This window comes from Thunnus thynnus, chromosome 4 (assembly GCF_963924715.1).
Source record: "Thunnus thynnus chromosome 4, fThuThy2.1, whole genome shotgun sequence".
Lineage (NCBI taxonomy): Eukaryota > Metazoa > Chordata > Actinopteri > Scombriformes > Scombridae > Thunnus > Thunnus thynnus.
The window spans coordinates 11,649,356-11,656,378 of NC_089520.1; the positions used below are offsets into that span (position 1 = coordinate 11,649,356).

The window sequence follows — 7,023 nt, forward strand, 5'->3', positions numbered from 1 at the left end:
CTCATGAATTCATGATTATATTATATAATTCTAAACAAATACGTAGATATCATCTATGTATTCATTTGTTACATTTTGTTGTACAAAGTTAGGAAAAGAATGATCCCAGTTTCTTCTACACAGTGAAGCATACAGCTTATTTATTAAACACTGATCGGTAGTCAGAATCAGCCGATACTCAAAGCCCAGATATCGGTATCAGGACTGAAAAAGTCAGATGACAACAGTTAAAGAGGCCAACATCTTTATGCACCTGGTCCATCGGACTGAAGAGACAGAAAGACACTTTGAGCTTGGTCACGAACCATTAACTGTTACAAACATTAGGAGTGAAATAGTAGTAGTTATGTGCACCTCCACAAAACCTCAGTGGGATAGGTGCTAGATACAAAAAACGTAGGACGACCTGTAGTTGGTCGAAACATTGCAAATTAAAGTAAAGAGATCTCTGATTCAGTTTACTGGTACTATTTGTATCGTAGTACAAATATTAGGAGTCACAGACTAAATGATCCTATGTTGTTGTTTATGTCTGTATTTACAATAAATGTTTTCTGGGTGCTTTCAAAAACAGTTCATAAATGCGTCATCCATCATCTTGTCTTCATTCTACATCTCTACTCAAAACAAAGCAGTGTGCAAACTGATGAGCGCTAATTCTTAAATAGTTTAACATATTTAACACATGATTTTTGTGTCAGTACGATAAAAGTGTCAGTATGATAAAATAACATTTTTTTAAAGCCCAAAAACATCGCATGACTTAAGATAAAAAGTGTGAAGTAATAAAATAAAAATGTTTTGGTTAGTGTTTTGGTTTGAATATTATTTATTCTTCCCAAAGTAAATGTTTTAGATCATATCACACACAAACACAAAATCAGCCTCCCCCTCCTGTCTGTGAGCGTGTACACCCCCATCACCATGACTCAATTCTACTGACTCATGTCCCGAAGCAGATTGTTAACAGATTTCCCTTAAATCTGTCCCTTCCACTGTTGAGCCATCAAGCCAGTTCTGTTTAAGTCCTTCCATATATACCTCCATCTGTTGGCTAACTAATACACTACAAGATTTGTTCATGTCTTTAAAAAATGCAGTCTTTGTTAAGTTGCTGCTAGAGCTGGGACACTTATTGGCAAAGAAGGGACCCCCGCTGGCAGCGAGAAAGCCCCCCTGCTTGGCCGCGAGTTACACACACCTCCAACCTAACTTGCATTTATACACAACAAATCCACAGCCTAAAAACCCTTCCACACGAAACCCACAAGTCTTGTTAAGTTTGAAGGGTGCTCACAGATGCAGAGTGAGTGTTCTCTGTCGCAGTGAGAACCCCCCCCCCCTCCCCTCCCCGCCCCCACCACCCCTCCACCCTCCACACACACCAACAGCCACACAAACACACACTTGACAGGGGAAACAACAGGACTTGGCGGCAGGAGGAGCAGCTGCTCTCTAAGGTCAGATTACAGATAAAGAAAACATTTTAGGTTCCAGGCCAGGAAAGCTGCTCTCTGACAAGAACTGGAAATGCTGCCTTTATTCCTCCTGACACACAGATGCATTCACAGCAAATGCACATGTTTAAGCGTGTTATTTATTTTTCTATTTAGGGGATAAATCGAAGGCGATGAGCTGGCTTAAGTGTCGGCCTGTCTGCTCTACATTCGCTCCCGACACTGGTGCCTTCCTCAGACTCATGAAAGCACGAGCCCCATCTCCAAAAATCAGAGTCACCACCCTCCCCTTGCCCTCCTCTCCTGTGTCTGTGTTTGGCCCTAATAAATTCTCTCCAGCTCCTCCAATAACTTCCTCCTACTTCCTATCTGGCACGGGGCTCAGGAAACAATCAGAGCTGAGAGTGAGAGGAGGGCAGGACAGCCAACAGCTCACACGGCAAGAGGCAGAAAAAGAGGCAGAGGGAAAAGTTGAGACAAACACACACACACACACACACCACCACCACATGCACCCCTTGTCAAGTCAAACATTTGCAGTTTGATACCAGCTGCATGCCCAAGAAAAACAATTATGTCCACAGTAACGTCTCGCACGCAAGAATGAACAACCGTGTTTTCAGTGTGAAAATGATCCGAGCTGGAGGAGTCAGACATACATTTTTTTTAAACATTATACCGTAAAAATCACCACAACTGATTCTTATTTGTTGTTTTCTTGTAAACAAATCACACAACATGGAAACAGACTAACTCACTCTGAGGTAAGAAGAGGTTACTGGTTTCCTGAATGACTCACAGAGAGACTCAGGCGGATAAATGAGTATCACACGTCGGGCCAAGAGCATGAACATAAGATAGGGCCTGATTCATTCATTCATTGTTCTATTTTAACGCTGGATGCTGCTGGCTATGTGGTCTACCTTGAATTGTCACACTTTCAGAGAATTAAGCCTTAATCCAGCTGAAGAAGGAAAGACTGACAAAGTGGGGCGAGTGCGCCAGAGTGCTTTTTTTTTTTCTTTTACAGCCTGAATCAGCATTTTAATCGGAAATTTTCCAGAGAACGTAGCGGAGAAGCCATTCTAGCCTGAATTGGTCATTTTGTGGTGAGGGGAGCGGTTTGAAGCCATAATCTGTGAAACCTTTAAGACATGCATAACTTTGCAGCAGAATGCACCAGCCAATAACTCATCTAACCATATAAATCGTGGAATAAGGCATTAAAAGCAGTTATGGCTTTGATCAGGGCCATATAGAGGGGATTTTCACAAGGAAAAACTATGTTTGACATAAATAAATGAACCAAAGATGAAGCTTGTTACACTGGTGCACATTTAATGTATGCACATAAAGGCCTGATCATGCTCAAACTGAACTGGACACCTGTGTACTTTTATAATAAGAGCAACAAAAAATGAATAACTGTGCTGTTGAAGGAGATCATCCCCCAACCCAAAACACCCTGAGCAGAGGGATTAAAGGGGTTTCACATGAGTGCCCTTGGGTCACTAGAGCTTCAGTGCGACACACAGGCCACACACACACACACACACACACACACACACATCTATGAAACACCAGACGGGCCCAGTGTGAGCGAGACACTCCTGTTATCTATAATGGAGGCTGGAGTAGCCGCAGACACTGGCCCACATACCCTCACAGCCATTTCTTCCCCCCTTGAGCTCTTCCCCTTTAGAGAACATTTATGTGGAACATCACTCGTAACAGTTGGTTGCCGGAGAAAGAACAACTAAAACGTTAAGCAACTTGGGGACAACTGACACAAAGACTATACTGTTCTAGGCCACTCCCCGGCTCCTCCCCTGAGTGGTCCGAACAGGAGGCCAGAAAGCTTATCTGTTAAAACCTCATGGTTTGGAGGATATGTAAACATGTGCAGTGCATTAACAGGAATACAATGATGATAAATTGTGTTACAGGGGGAGTTTGAGAATGTAGGAACTTGTATATATTTTAAGATATATTTTGTCGGCGGTAGATAGGAGCATGCAAAGTTTGAAATTGTACATTTTTTCCCCTTAGGTTGTAATAAAATAGCTCATACTGTAGCACAATATGCTCTTCATCAACACAGTCTTTAACTAAACCGCTGCAAGTTAGCATCAGACTGCATATTGTATTCCAGATTGTCATTAATGCCCTTCTGCTGAGAGCTGCAGGCTTTTCTCTGAGGCCCTCTGTGTGCTCACCACGCAGACATAAGTGGTATTTGTTCCAATCTGGGTTGACAGAGGGGTAAGTGTCCACCATTTGGACGACTACTTCTGGGGATGGTGCTAAGAAAGCGACCAACATCTGCACAAATGGGCAAAAGCTCATTAGCCGCTCTTCTGTGGGTTTAACACAAACGGGTGAAGCCACTGCTGACAAACGGTCAACAGACCTGCATCCAAAGTAAACACACTGCAGCACAAAGAAAAGGATGCACTTCAGCACTGGAGTCAGCAGCAGAAAAGTCATTATTTGAAATGCCTACAGTGTTTTAACAATGTCTGATTAAACGTATGCTTTAAAAATCAAAAACATCAGAGGATTACAGATTTTTTTTTTTTTTTTTTTTTGCCCTCATGAAGAGAACACATGCTCATTAACTCTTCCCTCTGATAATCGGCCTGAAGGAACACAGCTGGGGAGTAAAAAGAAAGAAAACGGCCACTTTAAGGGGATATTACTCCAAGTAATCTAATTGACCTCCATGACATGGGTGAAGTTGTAAAACTTTCCCTTCGCATTTAAACTCTCACACAAGTACATGCTAAACCCACAACGGCTGAGACATATAAAGTATGTTCAAGGCAAAAATACCACATTGTACGTTTGGAGGCCTGATGCATTCATGCTGCCTAAAAACAATGAAGGGAATCTGTCGGAACAGCAGAATGCTTAATCCTTTCCAGATTTACCCATCAGCATTGAAATCTATTATTAGGCATCTTGGCATGTCTCATTTACCAAGGACACATTGTTTGGTTGTACTGGTTGGTCGTTTCATTTCAGAACATCACTTCCACATGTTAATAGAAAGTGGTAGAAAGTAGCTCTTCAGAAGTACTCAACCTGTAGATTTAACCTCTCAACCATGACCTAACATACACACAGTGATCTTAATCATCCTCTATATCAGTGTTGCAGTAAAAGATCAGACTGTAGCTCAAATAGACACTGCCCGTCTTTAAATATGTCACCAAACGCCTGTCGTATTTTAAATTTACAGTCATATGGATTAAAGACGGAGCAGTAAAAGACAAGCACTGCTCCAGAGATTTTTTTGCCTCACAAGCTTGGTGAAAATATTTAAAAATAAAGTATATATTAATGATACATTACATTTCATAACTTTAAGGAATGTTGGAATGGTAAAAAACACAGTAAAAGACAGACAGACAGGTTATTCTGCTCATTGTGACTAACCTGACAAACTGCATTCTGTTGTTTAGTCAAACCTGTTGACTGGCAGTGATTTAACTCTGCGCCACAGCTCTTATGACTGCACTAATTTAGGATGAAGAAGGTGCTAACAAGCCGTTTTTAAATTTTCTAATCAGCTTAAACTTTTGGCCCTGTAAAAAAAAATAAAAAAATAAAAAAAATCCTTGTTTACCCAGGCTGAACTAACAACACAGACTGAGAGCAGGTGTAGCCTGAGGTGGCACTCATATAATTATACAATTAGCTCGCATACATATCCATGCATCTCAAATCCTCACCTATGAATTATGTACTTAGTAGGACTTTGCAGAGTATCAGCATCACATGCCATGTTTGTCGGCAAGAAAGAGAGACGTAAAAAGCAAAAGAAAGAAAGTGAAAGTTTGTTTCTGTCTTAGAAAGATCTGATAGATAGATTCAGATAAGGATAGGATAATATGAGGTAATTAAAGGTCAAGTGAAAGTTGTATAAAGTGTAAAGAAAAAATAAGATTATTCATCAACACATTACTTGTCCTATGTGCCGTAATTTTGAGACGAGCACTCACAGAGGCCCACTTCTGTTTACATACATTTTGTTTGTTAGCAATAACAGGCATTTGTTTCTTGTGAGATTTCTTCTCAATTGACCATAGTAGGTATTTTTTTAAAAATGTTTTCTTGTAGTGTTTTTTGTGAGCAGCTAACAGAGGACTCTTGGTATTTATAAAAATTAAAATGATGCAACAGAAATATTTTTTGGTATGCAGACGTGTAGTCCCAGATTTATTTTTAAAAATAAATTTTGCCTTGTTTTCTTATTTAAAATTGTAATTATTATGCAAGCAATGTTAAAATTAAGATTTATTTTTATGTCTTGGTAAACACACTTTAGATATTTGAACCAAAATATGTCATGAAAATAGCTGTTCAAAGTGTCATTATGACTGGCAGAGAGACAACTAAAAAAGAAAGTATGTGCAGCTGATCAGTCTTGGTTGAAAGAAGGATTATTATTTCACAAATGTGTATGTGTATCTTGGTGTAAACAAGCACTTTTTGTCCAATAGAACGCTTTGTCTTCATTGTCTGACAAATCAAGAACTGCTCTTACCTTTGGGATGCAGAGGTCCACAGCAGACTGAAGTAGTGTATTCCTCCAAATGGTTTTAGTTTGTCTCTGTCTGCGCCTGTAGGTATAACTGTTGGATTCCTCTGAGGAACAAGGCTGGAAGTGTTGGATCCAGGTATGAACTGTGCGAGACAGGAAACAAACATATTGGCCCCACTTCTTTGCTGTCAAAGGAGAAGGTTTTTCTTTTTGTGTAATAGTATGTGTCAATGAGCGGGCTCCCGGTGGAAATATTATTGTTTCAGAGCCTGTCAAAGATATCCCTGCACACTGGGAAAGTCAAACACTATAGACTATCAATCTGCAAATGTTTCCTTCCCTCCCAACGCAGGGAGCTCCGCGGAAAAATGTAAAAAATGACAATGATCTGAAAACTTCACCGAGACAAGCGGCATGAAAAAACTCCCCAGAAAAAAGCGCTCTTAACAGAAAGAGGGAACATTTGTGGAGAACTTACCTTTTTTTATTCTGGCAGTCACCTTCTTCTCTTCAATGAGAACAGCTGCTCAATTTAGTAAGTTTGTTGTAATTTGGCGCCTTGTTGTTTTCCGTAATATTTCTCAGAGGTTTGACAGTATAAGTGGAATGTTAAGTATGACTTTGGTATGAAATCAACGCACTACACTGGAAAACGAAGGGGGAGGGAAAAAAAGACTTGCAAGGAGGAGCCATTGGTGAGCGTCAATCAACAAGCTGGGGGGGTGGGGGGGCAGTGACTTCACTGCAGGCTCCGCCCCCCACCCCCCACCCCCCCCAAACCCCTACACACTGGAAGTGCTTCCTGCCCCAAAAACCAGTCTGACACCAATATTGGGACTTTTCACATGTAATGGGTCACGGATTACTAGTTCCCCTTTTAAAAACGTAATGAGTAATGTAACTATTTCAATTACTCAATGAAAGTAACGTAACTTATTACGTTTGATTACTTCTCTAATAAATGTGTTAAACTGGGCAATAAAGCTGAAACCTCACAGCAGTACTCAACACTGATTACTG

The 7,023-nt window shown here is 40.5% G+C and overlaps 1 protein-coding gene across 8 annotated transcripts in view; it reads right to left on the reverse strand.

Moving 5' to 3' along the window:
* The window catches only part of tead3b (TEA domain family member 3 b), a 33,464-nt gene extending 26,808 nt beyond the window's left edge, over positions 1-6,656 (reverse strand). For 5 of the 8 annotated variants that reach the window (XM_067586698.1, XM_067586696.1, XM_067586699.1 and 2 more), the window contains exons 1-2: positions 6,482-6,655; positions 6,007-6,146 (exon numbers count right to left, since the gene is read on the reverse strand). The gene's annotated coding sequence lies outside the window, so the exon portion shown is untranslated. Of the gene's footprint in view, positions 1-6,006; positions 6,147-6,481 lie in introns of all 8 variants that reach the window. The other 3 variants (XM_067586694.1, XM_067586693.1, XM_067586700.1) reach the window with 2 other exon arrangements.
* Between the last annotated feature and the right edge of the window lie 367 nt (positions 6,657-7,023).